This window comes from Pan paniscus, chromosome 2, assembly GCF_029289425.2.
Source record: "Pan paniscus chromosome 2, NHGRI_mPanPan1-v2.0_pri, whole genome shotgun sequence".
In the NCBI taxonomy this organism is placed as follows: Eukaryota; Metazoa; Chordata; class Mammalia; order Primates; family Hominidae; genus Pan; species Pan paniscus.
Window position 1 is genome coordinate 37,498,882 of NC_085926.1, and position 27,551 is coordinate 37,526,432.

The 27,551-nt window shown below is 43.7% G+C and overlaps 1 protein-coding gene and 1 non-coding gene across 4 annotated transcripts in view; one reads left to right on the forward strand and one right to left on the reverse strand.

Annotated features, from left to right (window-relative positions):
* ITGA9 (integrin subunit alpha 9) overlaps positions 1-27,551 on the forward strand; it is a 369,289-nt gene that overhangs the window by 94,288 nt on the left and 247,450 nt on the right. The gene's annotated exons all lie outside the window — the stretch shown is intronic.
* Positions 26,936-26,998, reverse strand: LOC112439429 (U7 small nuclear RNA). Its single transcript, XR_003027711.1, has one exon. It is a non-coding gene; the product is annotated as a U7 small nuclear RNA (small nuclear RNA).

Here is a 27,551-nt window from a genome sequence, read left to right on the forward strand (position 1 = left end):
TCTAGGGGAAGGCTTAAAGACATACTAGCACCGCACTGGAACTTTCTTCCTGATGCAACCAGAAGGACTGCAGGGGAATTGACTGGGAACAACTTTTCAAGTATGAGAGTTGTTTTACAGAGTCATGCCTATGTGCCATGGAAATCCACCTTGTGGGCCCAGTCTGGGAAGCCCTGGCCATGCTCCGCTTTGATCAGATGTGCCTTGCCCCATCCTGCCTGCTGAAGGCTTGCTGTTGTTCAAGGCTCAGTCCACAGGTTTTGAACATCCTCAGTGGCAGCTACTGTCCTAAGCCCTGGGGATGCCACTGTCATCTTGCTGACTTCTTGGAGCTTGTTCCATGCTGCGTGACTCCTGCTTTGGGGATACTTGTCAGGTGGAACCTTGTTGGAGTGACTAATTGGGTTAGCTGGAGTGTGGGGTCACAAAGCCTTCTGATATGGAGTGGGGCCTGCTTGCCTCTGTCTGGACTGACTGCTGGGAAGTGATGGCTTGAGATGATGGAGAAGAGAATTTGGGATGCATGGCCTGTGCCAAAGAATAAATGCGGGTGTCCTGTTGTTACTCCATCTTTTTCTGGTTTATGTGTTCTTACCTGGATGACAGCTGTGCTCATCCTCTAATCCTGTACAATACCTTGAGAGCACAGGCCTTTTGTGAGATCAAATGCCTATGCATGACAGGCAAATAAGCAGGCTCTTCAGGACCAGGGAAATGATGCAACAGTTCTGAGTCTGATGCAGGGATGATAGAGAAGCCCAGGCAGAGTGCAGGGGCAGTGATGTCATTCCCTACTGTGAGGATCAGTGACACCCTCTAGAGGCATTTAGGGAACTTTTTTTGAACAGAACCATGTGTCAGACACTGTCAAGAAGGCCAATAATGGTATTATTGTTAAAAACAAAACAAAACAATCTACACTAGACAAGGGAATATGCACATCAGCTTTTCTGAGAAGCTGCAGATGTTCATAAGATTGTTCTTCTATGTTCCTGAAGGATTTTTCAAGGAACTTTGAAACCTAAGTGGCTGCAGCTCCTTCCTTGCTTTTGTGGGCAGATGCTCATCCTGGCCTGGCGAAGGGTGGGACATCACCCTGGCCACCAGGTCTCCTGAGAGATCACACCCTGGGATCTGCCCAGGTGTTTTGGCCTCTTTCCATTTTCATATCCAACAAAATGCCTTGGGAACATGGCTTCAATCACATTACATGCTGTGAGTTTAGAGTGTTGGATGCTGGTTTTCAGAGGTGATCAAAACTTTTTTTTTTCTTGTTTAAGAAACAGTTAAGAAAGGGAGATTAAGTTGGAGTTAATAAGAACTCTGAGAAAGAGGAGAAAGAAAAACAGCAAAAGTTTCTTCTTTATCTGGAAAATAACATGCTAAATCTCCGGGTCATCTTGAGAAGTCAAAGAAATAGCTAAGAAAAAAAAGTTGCAGGGTTTGGCAAAAGGGGACGCCAACTTTAGATATGAGGTCTTCTGAAAACTTTTAAAATTTGTTTATTTTTTGAATCAATAGTGTGTATAGTTAAAATTTTTAAATGGTTATAAAAGTTGCCAAAGAAAGGATATCTTTCAGCTATCCCATTTTTCTCCCAAAGGCAACCACAGTTCCATTTTCTTAACGTGTCTTTCAAAAGCTTGTCAATAAATATAGAAATCTGTGTGTGTACCTCCTTTTATTTTATGCAAATAGTAGTATACTGTGTGCACACTGTGGTAAACTTACTTTTTCTTTTAAAATATCCAACAGCAGAATGGAGGAACAGATTTTGGCAAATCGCACAAAATCTAGCTGTACCAGATGAAATACAACTCAGCAATAACAATATTATGTTATTATGATACACACAATAACATGAATGACTTTTGAAAGCATTAAACTGAGTAAATGAAGCCAGACACAAAAGGCTACCTACTGGATGATTCCATTTATATGACGTTCTGGAAAAGGCCAACTAAAGAGAAAGCAGATTGGTGGTTTTCAGCAGCCAGGGTTTGGGGGAAGGGCTGATGATGATTGACTTCAAAGAGGGATGAGACAACTTTCTGGGGCGATGAACATATTCTAAGATCGTGGTTGTAGTGGTTGCATGGTTGCATTTATTAAAACTTACCAGAGTGCACACCTAAAATTAGTGAATGTTATGTATGTAAATTATATCTCAATCAAACTTATTTTGTTAAAAAAAGTTTTGTGGAGATTGTTCCATATTGGTGCATATAGAGCTTCCCTGTTCTTTTTCAGTAGTTCTTTTTCACTATTCCTTGATTTATTTAACCTGTCCAGGTGGTCTTCTATATGTCAGTTCCAGACTAACCTGATCTGATGCTTGTAGACTAGTCATCTTAGTTTGCTTCTCCAGAAGAGGCTCCTCTTCTCTCCCCTAGATCCATAGTATCCTGGCTGAGGACCCCTGAGAGGGCAGCATGGAGGGGCCCTGGTGCTCTCTAAGGTGACCTTGGACATATGTCCTACAGAGGACAAGCCTCTCAGCTATAGGGTGCCCAAGGAAAATGGGAGATTTTTCTTGATTCCTGAAGTTGGCTTTGTGCCCTTGGCAGGCTCTCCTGGTCTGTAGGTAGCATAGATGGCCTGAATGTTTGGTAAGGGGTGCTGGAAACTAGGGCAAGAAAAGAGGGGAAGGCTGGGATGCATAGAACTGATGTGTGGGAAACCACCTTCATCATCCAGCTCAGGTGTGAAGCCGCTGCTCATGCGATACGCTCTGCTCATACAGATGGCACTAAGGAACCGGGAAGCTGGGCTTTGGAGACCACGCTGGAAGTCAGCTCACTGAGTGGGGGTTGCCTTGACCATCTCCTCTGGGAGGCCATGTTGTGCATAGCTGGAGAGCAAACTGGGGATGAATCAAGAAGGGAAAGGGTGTGGTGAATGTTCAGCATGGGAGCTGATATCTCCGATGAGCACTGTTTGGCCATTGATTTCTTTCTTGGGTGCAATGAAGGGCTCTTAATCTTCTGCATTTGGACGCTTGCCACAGAGGACATTGTGATTAGCAAAGGAAGGCACAAAAATTCTAATCCAAAGGCTTTGCCCGCCGTAAGTCCTTTTTTGAAATGGAGCTGATTTAAATATGTAAGTATGGTCACAGCACTGACACTTCAGTGGTTATCGTAAGCTTATTTGTACAGTATGTGAGATGCAGTTTGTAGCAATTGCTATGGGTAAAATTTTTATTTTAAGAGGTGACTTTCTATTTACAGTTATTCATTTACACTGGGTTCATCTATTAATATATACTGTTGATGCCTTTTTAACACTGGTATTCTTTGAAGTCACACATGATAATGTGTTCTGTTTTATTGGTTTTGTCTTTATATTTGAGATGTGATTATAAAGATCCCTCTGCCTCAAACCTTGAACTTAGGTATTCATTATAAGCATGATTCCCTTCAAAGTAATCACCTTCTAGTCATTCCTGTTTTGAAATTTCTTCCATGGTTTGTTTATTCACTTTTATCATGGTCCATTTTTACTCTAGGAGTTAATTCAAATTTTGGAAGCGGCAAGATTTCTCTGCAATCCTCTCTAGTAGATAATAGTGTGTTTGGGGAAAAGTGAGGTATAATAATACAGGAATTAGTATTAAAGAATGTAGTAATTAAACTCCTTTTGAAAATGATTTTAAAAGAATTCCCATAATATTCAGGTAATAGCGATAAAAGCAGCTAACACTAATCGAGCATTTAGTATGTGCTGGTTACTGTGAGTCACTACATGTGAGGTAGTTACTGTTTTTATCCTCATCTTACTGTTTCAAAGACAGGGCATAGAAGAGTGAAGGGACTTGCTCGCGACCTTATAGTTGACAAGTAGCAGAGGTAGGATTTAAACCTGCAAGTCTGGCTCCTAAGACTTGGGTTTAAACCACTACATTGTAACACCCCTCATAAATACAAGCTAGAACTATTAGTAACTAGTACTTATTATATGCCAGATACTCTTCTACAGGCTTTACATGAAGAAAGAGAGGTTAAGTAACCTGACTCAGGCTATGAACTAGTGAGAGACTTCACTGCCTCTTCATAATAGAGTCCTGGGACCTTCTCTGTGTTAAGCATATGGCCCCCAGAGGTGACAGCTTTTGGGGGTTTATGTTCTAGAGCAGTGATGTGCTGCTAATGTTTAACAACTAGCTCTTGGAAAGAGGGGGCATGAGTTTTGTAGCATTTTGCAAATTTCCCTGGTGTAAATATTCTCATCATGTCTGATTTCAAGCTACCAATGAGACATCACTGAATGTGGAGTTAGGAAGAGATGCAGAGTAGCACACAGTTGTTTAGTATTTCCAGTAGCTCTAAATATCTTTAAGAGCATAGATGATAGTAAAGTATGGTAAAATAATTAGGAAGTTATGAGTGTTGAGTATTTATTACCTTTATCTTAATATAATTTACTTATTTTTAAGTTTATTCAATTTAACTTTTAATAATGGCTGTGTTTAACAACCCTGGCTTGTAAACTTTCTGAAAATTTAACAGCTGGCTTTTGTAAACCCACTGCAGCAAGCTCCAGCACACAACTGAATATGTTGAGGGTTTTTTTGTTGTTATTGTCGTTTTTAATTTTAGATTCACAAGGTACAGGTGCTTGTTTGTTCCATGGGTATATCGCATACTGTCACTGAGTATTGGGCTTCTAGCATGTTTGTTAATAAGTTGGTCATATCACTCAAGTCATGCCTGATACACAGATGTTTGATTATCAGAGTCTTTTTTCTTTCTTGTTTCCTGTGGCTTTTTAAGTTGATGAATAATAGGAAAGTAAATTTGTGGGGTCAGTTAAACCACCAGATGACAGCTTTTATGTTTGTACATTGGTTCAGAGGTACTCTGTATTTTGACTGGATTTATTGGATAGTGTAATTGTTTCCATTTAAAACAATGGAAAAGATTTCATTTAAATTTATTGAGATCTTATTCTTCACCCTCATTCCATGCACATTTGGGATTCTGTTCGGCAGCCCCTCTGCACTCTGAAGATGCACAGCAGCCTCTCTGTACTCTGAAGACGCATGAATTGCTGACTGTTGGACTTGCTTGGAGGGGACTGGGGGTTATTACCTCCCACAGGACTGTTTAAGCTCTGGAAGTTTTCCTACCTCCTGCAACTGAATTTAGTCCTAATTAGTACAGAGTGAACTAGCTGTGAACAATCTTTGGTTTTCTTGCTTTGTGCCTTGATCATGTGAGACCTAAGGGCTGGTCCTGCCCTTTTCTTATCCATTGCTTTAATCAGAAATAACATATCAAGGTGGCCCAAATTGTGTCACTATTCTTTCCTTTGTCTTCTTCACCTGTTCCCATGGCATCCATTCCTAAGGTCATTTGGAGAATTCTCTGTTCCAATAAGTGGGATCCACATGGCTCAAGGAGCAACAGGCCTTGGAATCACTCTTTGAGTAGTAGCTGGTCCCTCAGTCTACCCCAAAGAGCTGCCTCGCCAGACCTCCCCACCTCCCAGCCATACAGACTCCAGATGTGGAAAAAGCCCTTGCCATCTCTATCCTCCAACATAGAGCTTTGGTGTCCGAGACACATCCAAGTCACAGGCCCAATAGGGCCTCTGAATGAAGATGGATGAGCCGTGTGGACACAGCCACACTATGTTCTCGTGAAGGCATAAGACCATGGGCCAACTTTCTGGGCATCCAGGGCTGGCTGCAGAGGCTGGAGTGAGTGGCTTTCAAGGCAAGACTGATAATGAAAGTCATGTGTTTGGGTGGGAATCACAAGCAGGGGAAGTAGGGGAGCCAGCTTCCCTTCGTGCTGTGTGTCACAATAAGATAGGACACAGATGCAAAAGCAGATCGCTACAGCTGGATCTGGGTAAAGGTGGCAGTGACGCGTCGGTGCAGAGAATTCCTGTTTTGAGGAACGATTCGGAGCCAGCTAAGGTTTTCTGAGGGCCTGTCATGTCTCAGACTGTCACACTTATTCCTCTGTCATGTATGCTTAAGTCCGTTTTAGATGACCCCTTGTAAAGAAAGGAAGCCTGGCCCCTGAAGCCTCATTGCGTGGGATAAGGGGACTAACATATTCTGTGGTTGTATCAGCAAATTATTATTTATTTCTTATTTTATAAAAGTATAGATTTTACTCATGCCTATATTGTTAGAGAAAATCATTATTTTTAGTCAACGTATTAGTATTAATATCATGGCCTCTTTTCTTCTCATTTTGGAAGGGGAATATTTTTAGACTCTTTAATGAGAGAGTCATTTTCTCAGTAAATATTTGATTGGCCTGAAGTTAAGTGGGTAGGCGTAAAAAATTATGGAAGTATTGGACTTGAGCAAACTTTTGACAAATAGCGCTCTCTTTCTCTCTTGGGCGTATGCGTGTGTGCATGCATGTACTCCAGCTCTCTGTGTATGTTACACACACACACGTTTTTCGCATAAAACATTTTTATTTTGGGCCAGGTGTGGTGGCTCACGCCTGTAATCCCAGCACTTTGGGATGCTGAGGCAGGCAGACCATCTGAGGTCGGGAGTTCAAGACCAGCCTGGCCAACATGGTGAAACCCCGTTTCTACTAAAATTACAAAAATTAGCTGGGCATGGTGGTGGGTGCCTGTAATCCCAGCTACTCTGGAGGCTGAGACAGGAGAATTGTTTGAATCTGGTAGGTGGAGGTTGCAGTGAGCCAAGATTGTGCCACTGCACTCCAGCCTAGGAGACCGAGCAAGACTCCATCTAAAAAAAAAAAAAATCTTTATTTTGAAATAATAGCAGTCTTACAAAAAAGTCATTAGGATAGCACAAAGAAATACCGTAAATTCTTCACCCAGATTCCCTAAATGTCATTTGCTTTGTAATTTTCTATCTATTCGTGCTTCTTACCTGTTTGAGAGTAAGTCGGAGACGTGATGCCCCCTTATCCCTAACATCAGGGATATTTCCTGAGAACAAGGACATTCTTTTACGTAACCATAGCACAATTATTGAAATAAGGAAATTAAGTGATACATTACTGTTAGCTTATCTGCAGAACTCACTCAAATATCACCAGTTATCTTCATGTCCTTGGTAGCAAAAGAAAATCCCGCACTATTGCATTTGGCTGTCACATCTCTTTAGTCTGGAAAAGTCACTCAGCCTTGCTCCTTCATGTCCTTGACATTTTTGAAGAGTACAGGTCAGTTATTTTATAGAAGGCCTCCCTGAGTTTGTCTGTTTCATCATGATTAGATTCAGGATGTATATTTTCTGCAGGAATACCACAGAATACTTGTGTCCTATATATTTAAAAACATATACATCCAACATCACTGAAGGTATGTATTTTTAACTCCTCCTTTAAAGTGGTTTTCGAAAGTTAGTTGCCATCCCCAGAAGGGAGCTTTTAGACATTGAGAGAGGTGATTATGAAAGTACGATAGCTTGCTCACCACCTCTCTCCTCTGCTCCTGGGAGCACAGGGGAGTTTCAACTCTGGGGAAGGTGATCATTTGGGTCATTAGTAGGGCTTTGAGTACCATGGTGTCTGCAGGGAGTTCCCAGTTCTTACTGCAGTCTGAGAATAAAACATAATATCTTTGGTCTTCACATTGGTATCAGACAGGAATTCCACTCAGCTTGCAGGAATTGAGACCCCAGGACAGGGGCTTAAGCACATCAAGATAATTTCTCTCTCTTCTAGAGGAAGAGAAGTTGCTGATGTTGGTTCAGTGACTCGAGGATGAAGTTCTCTGACCTTTCACTTATTCAGGAAATGTGCATTGCATACCTACTATGCCGTAGGCTGGGGGGCCCTCAGCTCTGCTGTGAAGAGACAAGGATCCTTGTCCCCCTGGGAGTTTATATCCCAGTAGGGGGAGACAGACAATAGATATAATAAAGAAGAAAATTAAGGTGCATTAGAAGACGATGAGGCTATGGAAAAAAAGAAAGAAAATAGAGCCCAGTGAAGCGGGTTTGGGAGTGCAGGCATGGGGTTATGGGGGTCAGGGTGACCTCACTGACGAGGTGTGATTTGAGCAAAGCATGGAAGGAGGCTGGGGAGTTAGCACAGCGAGTTCCTGGAGGAGGGCTCAGACCAGTGTCTGAGTGTCTGGTGTGTCTGAGGAGGAGCAGGGAGACCAGTGTGGGCAAAGAGGTCAGAGTGGCAGTGATGGTTGTGAGCGGGTCATCTTGGGCTTCCTAGGCCTTGGGAAGGATTTGCTTTTACTCAGAGGGGGATGGGAGTGTGTGAGGGATCTGGGCAGGGTGGTGACCTGGCCTGCCTTCCATTTTTACAGGCCCCTGCTGGTGGCTATGTTGGGAAGGCCTGTAGGAGGCGGGAGAGCAGCAGGAACGGGGTTAGGAGACTGAGCGTTACCCAGGGAAGAGGGTGGCTCCACTGGGGCCATAGTGGTGACATTGTGAGAAGTGGTCAAATTCTGCGTGCATTTTGAAGGGGGATCCTACAGCATTTCCTGAGGGTTTGATTGTCAGTTGTGAGGGAATAAGATATCAAGGGTCACTCCAAGCTTTTCAGCCTGAGTACCTAAAAGGATGGAGTTGTCACTGGTGGTGTTTTCAACTGAAGGTGCAGGTGAGCAGGTTGAAAGGGGGAAGATCTGGAGTTTGTTTTTAGACACACTGGTAGATGTTTAAGTGTGTATGCGTATGTATGAGTCTTCAGTTTGAGTAGTAGTCTGAGTAAGAAGTATCAATTTGGGAGTCGCCAGCAGACAGATGGTATTTAATGCCAGGAGATTTGATGAGATCACCCAGGGTATGAGGGGAGATAGAGAAGAGAGGGGGACCAAGGGCTGAGCTGTGGACACTCCAACACTAAGAACATCTTTTCCTCCTACCCCTAAAATGGCTCTGGGGCTCCAGCCATTGTATGTGTTTTTCATGCAGGAAGAAGTGGGACATGCAAAGGGGCTCTTTATAATCTGGTCTGAGGCCCCTGTAAAGAGCCTCCAGTGACTTCTGCTTATAACGCATTGACCATCCATATTTTAAAAGAGGTTGGAAGATGTCTAAGTACCAGCTAGACATCTTATAAATCCTATCACTATAGAGTTTTGCTCTCCAGCAGAACTTTCTGTGATGAAGGAAATGTTCCGTATCAGCACTGTCCAATATGGTGGCCAGTGACCACATATGACTGTGAGCACTTAAAATGTGGCTAGTGCCAATAAGGCATTGACTTTTTACTTTTCTATACTTTTAATTAATATAAATTCAAACTGAAATAACACATGTGGCTAGTGGCTACCATGTTGGACAGTGCAGATATTGAAGTTTGATTTTTAAGAAGGAGAGGGACAGACACTGGACAGACAACTCACAGCTCCTGCCACAGTACAGCATGGAGCCTCCCAAGGCACTAGTCACACAGATCAAGCCACACAGCCAAATGGAAATACAAATAATAGATTGAGGTCACATTGACTGTTTCACGTTGTACTTAGACATGCTGATTAAAACCTGAGTTGCAAGTGTGCCATGGAACATAATCTCTTCCTCTAGTGTTTTGGAACAATCACACACAAATGTTTATATCCACATACAGGCCCCATATACAATGGGGGAAACAGAACAGAAGAAGGTTGGATGGTTCACCAAGTTGAGTGGGTCCTTCAAAGGATGTCACCATCTTGGATGTGATGTTTTCTGTTTTCAGTGGCATAGAACTAGATAAAAGGTGGCAGTGCAGAGGATGGAAGTGGTATTGCTCAGTGGGAAAGGGAAGGCATTTTAGGTTTGAGACATATTACAGTATTGCCTTTTAGCATAGAAAAGCCCTCCTTCCTGATGCTCTTGCTAGTGCTGGGTGGAAAGATTCCCTTTTAACTCAACATGTGTGAAGCACATGAACTGAAGCACTCTTCCTGCTTAGCATGGCAGGGGTTGGGCCAGGCCAGGGTGGACCAGGTCTTGCTCTGATCAACCACATGGTCTCAGGCAAGTTGCTTCACCTTTACTGCTGAGCTTCAGTGTCCTCAGCTGAAATGGGGAGCAGAATACTGACTTCTTAGTAGGGGTCTGGTAAACACTGGGCCCCTTTTTCCTTCTGCTCTACCCTGCAAATCTTTTCCTCTTTCTAACTGCCTCTGCATTTGGAAGGGGTCAAGACTCGTTTCATAGTTTTTTGGGGGATTAAAAAATGATTAGAAGCAGATGGTGAGAAGAAAATAGAAAGTATGGAGCAAATAAGAAATGTGGGAAGAGAAGAGGGCAAATGGTAAGGCAGCTCTCGGAGCTGGCACGTTCTTTCTCTCTGGACCAGAGCAAGCCAGAGCATCTCAGTCATCTTCACGGGCTGGTTGACAAGGACTCCTCACGTTAGCGTGCACACGAAGCACCTGGGACCTTGTTCAATGCAGATCCTGATACAGCAGATCTGAGGTGAATTTCTAGCAAGCTCCCTGGTGATGCTGGTGCTGCTGGTCCATAGACCACAAAGCAGGGAGCTCGAAGACATAGATACCAAAAGTTACAGGGGAAAACGGACAAAGCCACCAGCTGGCAGTTGATGCAGGTATCAGAAGCAAGTGGGCCTCGGAGGGGCCAGATACCTGTCTCCTCACACTGATCGTGAGAGCGAGTGCTCCTCATCAACAACGTGGGGCCAGGCTTGAGTCAGCAGCACTGACTTTATGTGACCTTGTGCAGCTCGCCAGCCCACGCTGATGTGTGTTAATGGAGGGGGTGCCCCTTATAGGAGGGTGGTGTGGGCTATAATTTCTTCTGCATTCTCTGCCTATTGCTTGAAGGACAGTGTTGTCAGCAGTCAACTGACTGAGCTTGACTTTTCAGCAGTTTTTTTAAACTTCACTGCAGTGTTTTTGGACACAGCTATGTCAGAAATCTATTTCCCCTTCTCAGAGACCAGGAAGCTCTTGAAGTACAAGCTCTTATTAAGCAGAAAATTTTAAAGTGGTTTTCCTTCTCCTTTTCTTGGGTCTGCTTTCTTGGGGCAAACAGAATACGAGAAGCCAGCTTAGAAATTGCATGGGTCCTTCCTGCATTTTGTGAGAAAATGGTGGCCTCCTATATTTCTTCCCTGACAGGTTACTGTGGGCCACCAGCCTCCTTGGTGACTTCTGTTTTGCACATGGGGAATTTGTTGATTGTAGTGAGTACGCTGTGTGTGGCAGAAAGGATTCTGTCACCTACAGAGAGCTAGGGAAGCGCCCAGGCTGAGGAAACCCACCCCTTCGAAGCAGCCATCCATAGGTAGCCTGGGGGTCTTTTCACAAGACAGCCCTAGCCCCAGTTCATGGGAGTTGGAACAATGGTGGGTCCAATGGTGGATGAATAGTTTATTCACACGCATCCCAGGAGATTTGTGTGAAGAGGGTGACAGAGAGTTGCTTCTTTTTAAAAAAATGTATTAAGGGCTATGTAAATAAAAAGAAGAAATTAAGTTGTAACAGTAACAATAATAGCTATCTTTTATTGAGCATTTACTATATGCTACATGTTTTACATGTACATGAAGTCCTTATAAAGAATACAATTACATATGTTAATATGTGATTGTATACAGAAAATTGTATCAGAATTATATCTACATATATAAAAATAAAATAAAATCTCATTTTACCATTGAGGGATCTAAGATTTAGAGCATTTAATTTATTTAAGATCTCACAGCTGGTAAGCAGCCAAGTCTTGGGTTTGAATCCCATCCAGCAACCAACTAGTTCTATGACTTTGAATGCAAAAGATGATGGCTTTTCTCATTATTATTACCTAGTTAGTCTGAGAAAGAGAAAACTCCATTCTGGATGGCCCATTTCTGGGTGGATTGGTGCTAGGTTTCTCCTGTTCTTGGACGAGGTTGCACTTTTCAGCCGCTCCTGTGCACGTGTGTCCGTGCTCTGAGGTGGGAGGAAAGCTCAGTGTGGGTCAGTGAGTCCAGGGCAGGCAGGAGTCCTGGGGACTGGAGGTTCTCTGCACTTCTGTTTGATCTTCCCTGCCTGTCTGTGGCCTCTGCAGTTTAAACAATGACTGTCACTTAAACCTCTTCTGAAGAGCTTGAAGTCTGGTCCGTGCCTTCAGCCCACCAGCATGTGTTGAGTACCTGTTGGGTACACAGCTCTGTGTCTGGTGGAGGGGAAACAAAGATTAAAAAGACCGGGCCCTGTCCTCCAACAGCTCAGGTTATTTCATGCCTGCATTCGGGGCACTGTCTTACTTGGCCTAGTCCCACACTTGTCCCTCCCACCCCTTGCTTCTCTATTTTCAATTCACTTCTGTTTCTACACACATCAGTGATGCAGTGTCCTATGTACAGGTGTGCCTGGGACAGTCCTGGTTTATGCCTGTTGTCCCAGCATAATCATTAATAGTTCTCTATTTCACTCTCAAGTGTTCCGATTTGGATGGCACCCTATTTATTGAGTGCTCATTGTGTGCCAGACACTGTGCTGGGCCCGGGGCAGATGGAGACTCGTAAGCCATAACCGCTGCCTCCCAGGAGCTAGTCTGCTGGGGCATCCGTTCTGAATACCATGACTTGGCAAGTGAAGCATTCCCATGCCTTCCAGACTCCTTGCTTTGGCTCTGCCTGTGTGAAACGTACTCCGTTTCCAGAGCCAGCTGCCGAGCTTTTTCCCCTGTGCTGACTTTCCACCACCCTGACCTGCGATTCCTCTCTGCTAACCCTCCTCTCACCGTTCTCCCCAGGGTGGGCTGTGGGCCTTCTGGTGCTGAGCTCCCTCACATCTGAGCTGTCTTAGCACCTTCTTTCCGCCTGTATTTGTGTTACTTGGATATTTGTGTTTTATCTTCTGTACCAGAGCATAGGTTATTTTAAAGCAGGGAGCTTATGGCATTCAACACTGTCACCCTGGGAATAGGACCCCCAAAACACTTTATTTCTCAAATAAATGATGGAGTAGGTTCCAGCGTTGTTTCTTCCTTGCTGTCCATTTCTAAGGATGAGTAAAGAGTTAACGTATTGAACTTGAAAGGAGAGATTTTTTCCCTCTTGTAATAAATCAAACTTTTCTGAATCTGGAAAAGTGATGGATGAAACTATGTGAGCACACACACACACACACACACACACACACACACACATATACACCCCATAACCATTTTGAGGTCATTTAATAAGGGATTGCTTTCTGGATAATCTCGCTCCTTGGGTATAAATCTAATGTGAAAGGGCAGAGGTCAGATATTTACCCCAAAGGGTTGGTGTGAGGATAAAATGAGGCATTGCTTTTAAAGTGCTAAGCTCAGCCCACTGAAAAATACGCAAATGCATCAGAAGAGTCCTCTGTAAATCCACTGAGCTGGAATTTCCAAGCAGGTGTCTTTGCTGCCTCTTGTTAGCCTTTTGTGAGTTAATTCTTTGTTTAATAACAAAGAGCTGCCAGATGGTAATTTTGGAGGCTCAGATACACTCTGTTTCACGTGCCTGTCCAGCTTACTTAAAATATGTCAGAAAGAATGAGGGAATGACTCAAACAATTTCAGGAAATGGTTCAAGGCTGTGTAACCTTTAAGGAAAACCACACGGAGCCATTACCTTGTGTTGAAAGGCAGCTCCCTGGCTCCCTGTGAGGCCTGGTGGCAAGCAGTGAGACACTTGATTTAGGTGAAGGGGGGCCCCAAGGCAGTGGTGCCTCCCTTCCTTCTGCCCAGAATTGAGGTGTTGTCCCTACAGTGGAAACTCAAGAGCAGCACTGTCTGATAGAAATATAATGTGGTCACATCTGTAATTGTAAATTTCCTTTTTTTTAAAATTATGCTTTAAGTTCTAGGGTACATGTGCACAACGTGCAGGTTTGTTACATAGGTATACATGTGCCATGTTGGCTTGCTGCAGCCATCAACTCATCATTTACATTAGGTATTTCTCCTAATGCTATCCCTCCCCCAGCCCGCCACCCCCCGACAGGCCCCGGTGTGTGATGTTCCCTGCCCTGTGTCCAAGTGATGTCATTGTTCAAGTCCCACCTATGAGTGAGAACATGTAGTGTTTGGTTTTCTGTCCTTCTGATGGTTTGCTGAGAATGATGGTTTCCAGCTTCATCCATGTCCCTGCAAAGGACATGAACTCATCCTTTTTTATGGCTGCATAATATTCCATGGTGTATATGTCCCGCATTTTCTTAATCCAGTCTATCATTGATGGACATTTGGATTGGTTCCAAGTCTTTGCTATTGTGAAGAGTGCTCCAATAAACATATGTGTGCATGTGTCTTTATAGTAGCATGATTTATAATCCTTTGGGTATATACCCAGTAATGGGATTGCTGGATCAAATGGTGATTCTAGTTCTAGGTCCTTGAGGAATTGCCATACTGTCTTCCACAATGGTTGAATGAATTTACACTCCCACCAACAGTGTAAAAGTGTTCCTATTTCTCCACATCCTCTCCAGCATCTGTTGTTTCCTGACTTTTTAATGATCACCATTCTAACTGGCATGAGATGGTATCTCATTGTGGTTTTGATTTGCATTTCTCTGATGACCGGTGATGATGAGCATTTTTTTTTTCTAGTAGCCACATTGAAAAAGTTAAACAGGTAAAACTAATTTCAATAACATATATCAGTTTGCTAGAGCTGCCATAATGAAGACCACAGACTTGTGGTTTATATGAACAGAAATGTATTTGCCCCCAGTTCTGGAGGTTGGAAGTCCAGGATCAGGTGTCCACAGGTTTGGTTTCTCCTGAGGCCTCTCTTCTTGGCTTGTAGATGACTGCCTTTTCCCTGTGTCCCCGCATGGTCTTTCCTCTGTACTCATATCTCTGGGGTTTCTGTGTGTCCACATTTCCTCCTATTCTAAGGACTCCAGTCAGATTGGATTAGGGCACACCCTGAGGGCCCCGTTTTAATTTAATCAACCCCTTTAAAGGCCCAGTCTCCAAATACAGCCCCATTCTGAGGTACTGGGAGTTAGGACTTTAACACAGGAATTTTGGGGGAACACAGTTCAGCGCATAAAAATGTATATTATTTAGTCCAATATAGCCAAAATGTTATTATTTCAACATAAAATCAATAAAATGTTAATGAAATATTTGCCTTCTTTCCTGTACTATGGCTTTGAAGTCTGGTGTGAATATTAGCCCCATTTTATGATCTCATTAGGCACACGTGGGTAGTGGTGACCGTATCAGACAGTGCAGGTCTAGTGTCAAACCTCCTAATCTCTTGGGAGACCTTGGGATTGTCGTAAGGAGGCCTGAGTGAATTCATAAAACATATGCAGTTCCTGAATCAACTAATAAGTAAAAGTATACCTTTTATCACCTGAGGTTCTGGTAAATATTTTGGTATTATAAAGGTTGCTTTCACACTTACAAAAGTTAAGAAGCATGGTTCTGACTTTCCTAAACTGGGGTTTCTAGAGCCCAAGCTCCATTAGCATGGTGATGACGGCCTGCAAAATCTTTCCAGCATTTCAGAAAGCCTGGTGGGATCACAGGGGTTGCCATTCAGCTACTGACAAGGTCAGCATCATTGCTTTCAGCTGGCGTTTTAGTACAGTTTTTCTGGTGACCTTGTGCTGATCAAACTTTCCGCGTGGCTTTTTATGACACTGTAAGAATTACTGGGGTCATGCCTGGAGAGGTGGCCCACAGTTCATGCACAGGCTCGAGTACAAGCCTTCCGGGGACTCATCTCTCAGCCCTGTTGTTATTCTCAGGGATTTGGAGGGTGCAGAGGTAGATGAAGTAAGCAAGCACTATTGTGCTTCCTGTGTTGAAGTCAGGGAATAAGAATTTCCTCTGTGCCACAAATAATGCTCCCCACCTGTATAGAATGCCTGGGAAATGCAACACTGGCCATCCTTCAGCTCCTCTGCCTACAGCTGTTGTGCTGGTGGGTTTCCTCCTATTCTCAGAGCAGAGAGCCACGAATGGGGCACTCGGGGCCGTGACAGGCATCCCTTAGCTCTGGCCTTCTGGTTGTGGGCGGACTCTGCTGTGTCCGGCAGCCCATCCAGCGTTGGATGGCATCAGCAACCTGAAAGCCCTTTCTTAGGCTGAACCAGAGTCTACCTCCATGTAATCACACACTCCCCTCCTATTTCTGCCCCGGAGCACCTACAGATATCTGTCTGTCTGTCCCCATCCCCACTGCCTACTTCCTCCAGACTCAGCATCCTGAGTTCCTTTGGGTTACTAGTTCATTTTGGAACTTATTCCACTATTGAATTATCCGTATTCTTTGGTTTTATACCTTTATTCCTCTTTAGTTGACCTTTTAGATACTTTTCTAACCATGCCCCCTCCCCCCTGCCCTGAAAGATCAGGGAAAATAAGAAGAAATTCAAACCCTTGTTTTGCTCCTCATCAGCAACAGTGGTAGGGAAGATGCCCACGGCACGGAGGTTCAGTGGTTGTTTTCATTCCTTCCTGTTAGCCAGTTTCCTCAAATTGGTCAGTATAATCCTACCTCTTGGAGTGATAGCTGGCTGGATTCTTCTGCCATTTTGGCAGTTATATATTGGTCTGGATTTAAAAGTGATGTTTATTCCATAGCTCTCCTGAATCTGACATTTGTTCCTCTTTCATCCTATACTTCCCTGGGCATGATACCCTTCTTTCCATCAGCTGTGTTGGAGAAATGTTAGCATGTGGCAGATGTATCCTTGCTTGTTTAATTAATGAGCCAAACAGTCCAGAAACTTAGGTTACAACCAAGGTAGTCTGGCAAGAAATATACATGAATTCAAAGAGGTTTGGGATAATTTTATTAATGATAAAACCATAAAGAACTCAGAAAATATTTTAAGATGCTTGGCATCAGGAACTATTTCATTTGTCTCCATATCCCCAGCACCACGCAGAGTAATTGACATTGACTAATTGCCCAATAAATGTTCACTGAATGTTAGGAGAAGCTGGAGTATTTCCAAAATGAACATATGCTCAAGATATTCTACTAGAAGTTTACAATGTTATCTTTTACATTTAGATTAGTGATCCATTTTGAGTTAATTTTTGTGTGTTGTCCAGGATAGTTTCAAACAGTTGTGCAAAACAATTCTGTTTGTTGGTTATCATGGGTAGACTAATACCTGTCAGATCATATAACCCGACAGTCAGCTGGAAACACTTGGTCACATGAGATTGCCTATCTACATTTTAAATTTGGCTTCAGAGGGAGCAGCCAGCAACTCCCTTCAACCCCCTAAATTTTGGATTGTCCTAATGAAATCTTGGACTGAAGCAGTACATTTTTAACCAGGCTTTCTCAGGAGATTTGCTTCGGCTGGCACTCAGCCCACACTTTGCTTAACTCTGAGCAAAGGTGTCCGTGGGTGGATAATCCCACCTCCCCATTCTGGATGTGCCAGCACTTTTCCTACTCATCCCCAGTTATGGAATGTCTAAATTCTTTCTCATTTTCTCCTGTCACTACCATGCTGCAGTGAGCATCTTGGGGCACCTAACTATTAATTCTGGAGGACAGATTCCAGCCGTGGCTTTGCTGGGTCAATGTTACAGCCATTTATGTCCCCTCAGATGTTGGGTTGGTCCTGGATGCTGCCCTGTAACTCCATCACACCCATCTGAAGCCCTGCCTGGTAGGCAGCAGACACTGGGTGTGGCTTGGTTTCTCATACCTTTTTATTTCAGTCCCTGGTGTTTTTGTCATCTTGTGTGGCAGTGGCAGTGCTCCAGCTGATCATTTTTATGGGACAGTCCTTCCTTGATGAGACCCAGATCCCTGTCACTTGACAACATAAAGAATATTATTCTTCATACCAGCATTTCCCAAAGCATTTTTTCAAAGGATAGTAACGACTTTTATGTCAAAAAACAAAACAAAATTCTGAGTTCAAATTAATTTTGGAACATAATTGAATTTAACGCAGGCTTTTTATTGCAGGACTTCATGGAGCTTTAGAAGCCCAGGCACGCAAGGAGGATGCACTGTTTGGCATTTCCTAAATGTACTTGACCACAGAACACCATTTTTCTCCTGAGGTTTGGGAAATGGTGCTATGATATAGATTAGTTTTCTATGAATAATTTGGCTTTATGCCTTCATATACCTTTTCTCTCTACTCATGTAGAAACTCTTCTTCAGCTTCATGTTTTAATAATGGAAGAACTTAGTGATGTTTCATATCTAGAGATTTTTCTCTAGGTCCTTCTCATCGATAAGACCTGTTTCAAGATATGGCAAGCCCTAGTTCTGGTCTCTGGGGTCCTCACCATTTATAGACTTCCATTAGTCCTGTGGTGACTTAATTGTTTTGTTATATTTTTAGTGGCCTCCTACACTATGGAAGACTTTCTGAAAGCCCATATCTCATGCTAAATTTAGCTGGATTTTTAACAGCCTTGATTGATTGCTGGTCTTAATGGAAGAAAATGTGATCCTTTCTCTTCCTCCCTTGTCATTAAATTATTACTAATCTATGGCCAGAGGAAGCAGCCACTGCATACGTGGGTGTATTTTTAAAAATTGTGACACATCATCAAGATGGATATACTTGCCCCTTTAATTCAACAGGCACCTGTTGAATGCCTGTGCATGCAAACATGATGCTGGGCTGAGCCCTGGGGCTTACCCTGAAGAGCTTTGGAGCCCACAGCAGAACTCCCAGCCAGGCTCATCCACCACTACAGCCACAACCATCCCTACCTGGAGAAAGGGGCTAAAAGAAGCCCATGGGATTAACAGACATTCTGAAACACCAACCCTTAGGAAAGGAGTAGAAATGGGAGTTGGGATTAAAAGCATAGGTGAGGTTAAAGGGTTTGAACAAAATGGGCCTGATCTTGGGCTTCTGAAGTCCTGTATAGTGTAACTGCTGACCTGAGGGCCTGTGGCTCTCCTGTAGTGAGGGAGGATCCAACTGGAGTATGACTTCCACCTCTGCATGGCCAGCCTGGTGACGTGAAGCACATTTCTTATGTCAGGTTCCCAGTTTCCTCTTCTGTAAAATGGAGGCAGCATGGGATTGTAATGAGGATTAATGGAGCTCATTTACCTGAACGCCCCAGAGGGTGCTTAGCAAATACTTTATGCTTCTTGTGGGTCCATTACTTTCCCTTGCCTGTTTTTTTAGGGACCCTGGAGTGTTACCTTGGCTTCTGATTAAAAGCTAGGTTGGCAGATGCAAGCACACATGCCTCCTATAGTGTTGTGCTAGGCTGGGGTGGTGTTAGTGGTCAGGCAAATAATTGATCACTCTGTGTTCTCAAGACAAGCAATGGGTAAGAAGACAAGGCCACAGAGGTCAAAGATACAGAAAGATAATTGCCATATATGCTATGCAGCCAGTGCCCCTACGTCATGTGATTGTAGAGTGGTTCTTACACTAGGGTGGCATAGAATCACCTGAAGGGCTTGTTTAAACAGATCATGGGTGGTGGGTACAGCATTTCAGGTGGGGAAGATGAAAGGTTCTGGAGGTGGATGGTGGTGATGGTTGCAGAATAACGAAAATGTACTTAATGCCATAGAACTGGACACTTGAAAATGGTGAAAGTGATACATCTTATATTGCTCTCCCTGCCCCATCACAAATAGATTGCTAGGCTCACTCCTTATAGATTCTGATTCTGTACCTCTGAGGTGGACCTTAAGAGTCTGCATTTGTAACATTCCCACGTGATGCTGCTGGTCTAGGGACCCCATTGTGGAACCCTTGCTGACTGGGTTGGGAGTGACGTTGGGAACTGTTTCGCCAGAAATACTGGGGACCCTTGAGTGGTAATGGAATTGGTTGTATATTTTAGTATGATAGTTCTTATAGATGATAAAGACCTCAGAAAAATCTCACTATGTCCATGCCCAAGAGTTCCACCATGAGCACATGCCTTGAGGGCAGTGACCCTGGCTCCTATTGTCTCTGTCTCTCTATATCTATAACTTTTAATCTTGAAATAGTTTAAGATTCATAAGAAGTTATAACTCATAAGAAGTTTTAACTCATAAAAAGTCAAAATAGTACAATAGTCCCCCCTTATCCATTGGGAATACATTCTAAGACCCCTAGTAGATGCCTGAAACTGTGGGTAGTCCTGAACCCTTTATCTACTGTTTTTTCAATCTGATAACTGAGACAGCTAGTAAGGGATTAATGGGTAGTAGTGTAATAGCATGGATGTGCCGGACAAAGGTGTGATTCCCATCCTGGGCAGTATGGCATGAGATTTCATCACACTACTCAGAATAGCATGCAGTTTAAAACTTGTGAGGATGAGGGGAACTACTCTATGGAAAGATTCAGGTACCCTTTACCCGGCTTTTCCCAATGATAACATCTTACATATACATAGTACATTATCAAAAGTAGGAAACTGTTATTGGTTTAATACTATACATTCTTTTAAAACAGTGCTCAGCTCAAGATTAGGAATCTATTTTTCAACTACCATTAGCCCCACTTTGGCAAGGCCAGGTGGGATAAGTGCTGGGGCTCCTATGGTGGGTGTGCTGCAGTCTTCAGCAGAGCTTGGCTACAGAGGAGAAAGATCTAAACTGGACCAATTTCATATGGTCATTGCCTGTGGCTTGTGGCTGATCATCTTGTTCTTTGGAATTGACTGTCTCATGAAATAGTGAGTTTCTTGTCACCAGAGAGATTTAAGCAAGAGCCATGGAATCCCTGTCCCCAGCACTGAGAAGGAACATGAACCATGTATTCCCTGAATGTCTTATTCCTTAAAAATCCTGTGATTCTATCAATTGTTTTGATAAGAGTTTGTGGCTGACATTGATTACACTATGAGTCATGTGACATTCCATGTTGATGTAGTTGCCAAAATGCTCGCCTTCCTGGGTTCTGCTTTCATTAGTTTGAGAGAGGAGCTGAGCCACAGAAAAGGGGCTGGAGTCTGCTAGATTAATGAAGATTTGGGATGTGTAGTCTGTTTTCACACTGCTGATAAAGACATACCCGAGATTGGGTAAATTATAAAGAACAAGAGGTTTAATGAACGCACAGTTCCACATGACTGGGGAAGCCTTGCAATCATAGCAGAAAGCGAAAGGCACGTCTTACATGGATGGTGGCAGGCAAAGAGAGAGAACTTGTGCAGGGGAACTCCTCTTTATAAAACCATCAGATCTCATGAGACTTACTTACTATCATGAGAACTGCATGGGAAAGACCCATCCCCATGATTCAACTACCTCCCACTGGGTCCCTCCCATGACAGTGAGAATTGTGGTAGCTACAATTCAAGATGAGATTTGGGTGGGGACACAGCCAAGCCATATCATTCTGCCCCGGCCCCTTCCAAATATCATCTCATCACATTCCAAAACCAATCATGCCTTCCCAACAGTCCCCCAAAGTCTTAACTCATTTCAGCATTAACTCAAAAGTCCACAGTCCAAAGTCTCATATGAGACAAGGCAAGTCCCTTCCACCTATGAGCTTTTAAAATTAAAAGCAAGTTAGTTACTTCCTAGATACAATGGGGGTACAGGCATAAGGTAAATACACTCATTCCAAATGGGAAAAATTGGTCAAAACTAAAGGCTAAATGCCCCCATGCAAGTCCAAAACCCAGCGGGGAAGTCAAATCTTAAAGCTCCAAAATGATCTCCTTTTACTTCATGTCTCACATCTGGGTCATGCTGATGCAAAAGATAGGCTCCCATGGACTTGGGCAGCTCTGCATCTGTGGCTTTGCAGGGTATAGCACCCCACCTGGCTGCTTTCACTGGCTGGCATTGAGTATCTGTGGCTTTTCCAGGTTCATGGCACAAGCAGTTGGTGGATCTACCATTCTAGGGTCTGGAGGATGGGGGCCGTCTTCTCACAGCTGCACTAGGCAGTGCCCCAGCAGGAGTTCTGTGTGGAGGCTCTGACCCCACATTTCCCTTCCACACTGTCCTAGCAGAGGTTCTTTATGAGGGCCCCCGTGAGGGCCCCACTCCTGCAGCAGATTTCTGCCTGGGCATCCAGGTATTTCCATGCATCCTCTGAAATCTAGGCAGAGGTTCCCAAACCTTAATTCTTGACTTTGTGCAAGCTGACAAGGCTTGGGGCTTGTGCCCTCTGAAGCAACAGCTCAAGCTGTACCTTGGCCCCTTTTAGCCATGGCTGGAGTGGCTGGGACACAGGGCACCAAGTCCCTAGGCTGCACAGAGCAGGGGGATCCCAGGCCTGGCCCATGAAACCATTTTTTCCTCCTAGGCCTCCAGGCCTGTGATAGGAGGGGCTGCCATGAAGACTTCTGACATCCCCTGGAGACATTTTCCCCATTGTCACGGCGATTAACATTTGGCTCCTCAGTACTTATGCAAATTTTTGCAGCCAGCTTGAATTTCTCCTCAGAAAATGGGTTTTTCTTTTCTATCGCATTGTCAGGCCACAAATTTTCCAAACTTTAATATTCTGTTTTCTTTTTAAAACTGAATGAATTTAACAGCACCCAAGTCACATCTTGAATGCTTTGCTGCTTAGAAATTTCTTCCACCAGATACCCTAAGTCATCTCCCTCAAGTTCAAAGTTCCACAAACCTCTAGAGCAGGGGCAAAATGCCACCAGTCTCTTTGCTAAAACAGCAAGAATCACCTTTACTCCAGTTCCCAACAAATTCCTCATCTCCCTCTGAGACCACCTCAGCCTAGATTTCGTTGTCCCTATTATTATCAGCATTTTGGTCAAAGCCATTCAACAAGTCTCTAGGAAGTTCCAAACTTTCTCACATTTCCTGTCTTCTTCTGAACCCTCCAAACTGTTCCAACCTCTGCCTGTTACCCAATTTCAAAGTCGCTTCCACATTTTCAGATATCTTCACAGCAATAGCCCCCTCCTGGTACCAATTTACTGTATTAGTCCGTTTTCACACTGCTGATAAAGACAACAATACCCCACTCCTGGTACCAATTTACTGTATTAGTCCATTTTTACACTGCTGATAGACAGTGAGACTGGGTAAATTACACAGAAAAAGAGGTTTAATGGACTCACAGTTCCATGTAGCTGGGGAGGCCTCACAATCATGGTAGAAAGCAAAGACACGTCTTACATGGGTGGCAGCAGGCAAGAGAGAGAACTTGTGCCGGGGAACTCCTCATTATAAAACCGTTAGATCACATGAGACTTATTCACTTTCATGAGGACAGCACAGGAAATACCTGTCCCCATGATTCAGTTACCTCCCACTGGGTCCCTCCCATGATAGTGAGAATTGTGGAAGCTACAATTCAAGATGAGATTTGGGTGGGGACACAGCAAAACCATATCATGGGGGTAGAGTTGAGGGAAGGAGAGAACATTCCAGGGATAGGAAATAGCACATGCAAAGGTCCTGTGGCATGGCCTTTATGTGTAAAGGAGATATTGATAAACCTTGGTATGAAAGACTGTAGGTCTCTGGGTGCAAAGTAATGGCTGAGCATGAAGCTGAATTAGACTTGGCCACTAGCTTACTTTGCTGTTGACAGAATGTTGGTACAGATTGAGCATCCTTAATCTGAAAATCTGAAATCTGAAATGTCCCAAAATCTGAAACTTTTTGAGTGCTGACATGACACCACAAGTGGAAATTCTACACCTTACCTCATGTGATGAGTCACAGTTAAAACTTTTATTTCATGCCCCAAATTATTTCAAATATTGTATAAAGTTACCTTTATAGGTCATGTGTAGAAGGTGTATATAAACATAAATGAATATGAAGTTTAGCCTTTAGTCCCATCCTCAAAGTATCTCTTTATTATATGGAGATATTTCAAAATCTGAAAAAATCCAAAATCTGAAAGACTTCTGGTCCCTCATATTTCAATTAAGGGATATGCAACGTGTACTTCTGCAGCTGCCTTGAGAATGCATATCATTGAATAATGTTAGTGGGAGGTTTTAAACTATCTGAAGATCACACAACTGTGAGAGCCCAGCTCCCCTGAAATGGTTAGGGTTGGTCAGTGATTTTGCTATGCGCCAAAGCAGCTGCCTTGATCCCTCAGAGCCCCGGCATTTCTGCCCGGGGTTTGGCCACCCCTGGCCTTGGCTGACTTCTCATGGATGCAGCAAAATCCCAGTAGGATGCACCAAAATCCCAGTAGGATGCACCTCTCAAGTGGTTGGCAGCTTTTGCTGGACAGCTTTAGAGTCCTGTGGGTTATTCTGGTTGTTGCTATTCTTAAATATTGAGTGTCCAAAAGATTCGTGAACTGCATCTCAGCTGGGTGGGACCCTTTGGGACAGGAGTAGGGGAATAATGCCATCGTTAATTGCAAAGAGGAGTTTGGGGACCAGGTTGTCTTATAGGTTTATTTTGAACAACTGATAGGCTTGGTATTGCTGGAAGTGGATAGATTTGGGTTGCCTGTGTCTAGCAGGTGGCTTCCTTTTCCAGTATGTTGCCCACTGGTCTCATCTATCAGACTCACTTGAGAGTATTTCATTATTCATCTAATAAAGGAGTATGTGAGATTCCCAGAGGAGGAGGATCTACTTCTCTGCTTGACCTGGGTGAGGACCACTGGGAACATTTGCACCTTTCACCATTGCAAACTTTGACATGTGAGAGTTTCCAGAAATACAGAGATTCTTATTTTAATCCTTTTTCTTTTTAACTGCAGAAGGGAAATAATAATGGGATAGAATAACTGCAGGGAGTAGAGAGATGAGAAAACATTAGAAAAAATAGTACAGAAGTAGAGCTGGTTGAGAATCCAAGTTACGAGAACCTACTGATGAGAGGCATGCAGAAATAAAAAGCCCAAATTCAGTGATCTGAATCAGGGCTCAGATGAGGCTGTTTGTATTGCACGGTAGGAATATATCCAGAAACAGTGGGCCTTTTATAAATTAAGCCTGCCATTCTCCAATTGCTTAAGACACTGAGGCCCATCAGGCCAGAAACATATGACCCACTTTTTCTGAGAAGGAACTTTCCCTTTAGGAGTGGTAATTTAGAAGAAAAGAACAAGCCCAATGAATAGTCCCTTATGGGAGGCATCTCAGCAGAGGCCCTTTTTGGGGGCAGGAGGGATTGCATAGCAATACGGCCTACCCAGAGTTGTTGTTCCCAGGCTAGGGTCCAACTCAGGGCAGGGAGATCTACTGGAGGCAGCGTATCACACACTAGTTGTCCAAGAGATGGAGAGAGAGTGCAAAATCTGAGCTGTGCTTATGGGAAGCTCGGAGTCTCACAAAACTACACCCATGCTGCCCATGGTTTATGTTTAATGAATGAAATGATGATTAAGATAGGACAATTGGACAAAAAGGCTGGGCCTTCTTAGGTGGGTATTGAGTGGGAAGTGATTCAAGAGGCCAGACATTCTGTCTGGACATTAGCTGGAAGTGGGGCTGGACAAGATGAACTAGAGCCCTCTTGTGGTCCCATCATTCAGGCCTGTAGCTTTCATTTGAGACCAGTGGTTCTTAAACTTTTGCAGGGATCAGAATCACCTGGAGGACTTGCTAAAGCACAAATTGCTGGGCCCCACCCCAGCGTTTCTGATTCAGTGGGTCTGGGGTTGGGACTAGGAGTGCATTTCAAAGCACTTTCTGGAGATATTGATGCTGCTGGTCCTGGGACCACACTCTGAGATACAGTAATCTAGACCATGAAGGAGGTCTGGATCCTGGGGAGGGAATCCGCTTTCTGCTTTCTTAGGCACTAGGAAGGCAAGGAGATACTTGGGGCTGGAAGGTGGCAGGGGAGCATGGAAGGGAGGAGTCCTTGTCCATCGCGTCTCACCATCTGAGGAGCTGTCATCCTTTATTCATCCTGCCCTTCTGCTTGCCCTCAGTCTCAGAAATTCCAAAAGACAGCTTATGACCCTGCATTTTTGGTTAAAGAAAGGAGGGAACTGAACTGTCTGCTCTATGAATTCTGGGCTAGTGGGGATCATGGGGATTTTGTAAATTATTTTGGTAGCCTGTTGAGTTTTGTCTCAGGATTTCAGCGGAATCCAAACCATGTGACATGGACCATTATCATTCAGCTGCCACCTCCTGGATCCTGCCCTGTAAACATGCCCAGGGGTCTCTGAGGATGGACGCGTGTCATTCACACACCAAGTGTGTTAGAGACAACAGAAAACATTGTTTTTTTCCTGTGTTCTGGTGAAAGTCTTTTCTGTCTTTCCCTTTGTTTCTTCGAGGGAGCTTGAGTGGCAGGATTATTATTAAGAGTACTTTTTCAGTTCCCAACAATTTGATAGGAAATGAACTGAATGGGAGTTCACATTTTATCCTCAAGAAAATGACTGCAAGAAGGCCTTACTGTGGGGTGGTTAAGAGCATGGCCTGGCTTTGGAATGCCTGGATTGGGAATCCTTGTTTTGTCACATCATCGCTGTGTGATCCTAAGCCAGTGATGTGACCTCCCTGCACTTCAATTTCCTCATCTCTAAAGTTGGGATAATACTACAACTTATTTAGTAGGATTGCTGTAAGGACCAAATAAGATAATATAGCTCATGCAGTTAGAATTGGACCTGTCACTTACAGATAGAAGGCAATACATTTTAGTTCTTACTGTAAGACTGAGACATCCAAAGACGTCTCATACTGTAACGTGTGATATTTATGTATATGCTTTTTAAGGACTACAATCCTCAGTTTCCTACCTACTCAAGGTTATGTTTTGTAGATGCTAACAGTGTACATTCTAGAGAAAATCAGCTGGAGGGAGGAAAATGGTACAGTTCTAAAATTCTTTAAGCCTCGTTTAATTTTTTACCTGTTACTGCTTTCATCATCACCTCTCACTCTCATTTTCTAATAAGCCTGAAAAGCATGATGGAGTCATAAATCATGTCTGTAAAATGAAGATGTATAGACTTTGGTAAGATCTCACATGTGATGTTAATAACAATACCTTACATATCTGGCCTCACACTTCACTTAAACTGTCCCATTTAATCCCTGAAGTGGTCTCATTAGCTTCTGTTAGTCCCATTTTACAGTTTGTACAGTGGAGACTTCAGAGAAGAACCTGGCCCAGGCTCCACAGGCAGTTAATGACAGAGCTGGGATTTTTTTTTGTGGAGGAACAGGGGAGACTTTTCTGGTAAAGACCAGAAAACCTGCTAGACAAATTCTAAAAGAGCCATAACACGCAGAGCTGGGATTTTTACTTCATCTTCTACTTCAGGGACCACCTTGTTCCCAGTGTGTTTAAACACCTGGCTGGTTTTTCACTTGGGGTTCTCATTCAGATTCGTGATTCTGTTTACTGAGAGATGATGTCCCAGTTACTCTAGCTCTGTAACAAATGACTCCAAAACTTGGGGCTGTGAAATAATCATTTTATTTTGCTCATGGATTCTGTGGGTTGTTCAGACTCAGTGTTCCATGATATTTGGGGCCTCAGCAGGGGTGATTCAACCACAGGAGCTAGAGTCCCCTGGGGTGTCTTTGCCCATGTGTCCCACAGGTGCATGGTTAGGACAGGGACCTCAGATGGGCTGTCATCCAGAACACCTACGTGTGGCCTCTCAATGTGGTCTTTCTGCCTGGGCTGACTTGGGTTTCCTCAGAGCATGGCAACCTGATTCCTAGTGAGATTTCCGAGAGAGTGCGGTTGTCTGGCACTTCTGTGATCTGGCAATAGCTTCAAGGAAGGAAATATATTTTTACATTGAAAGAAGAGAATATGAGCCATGTGTGCCAG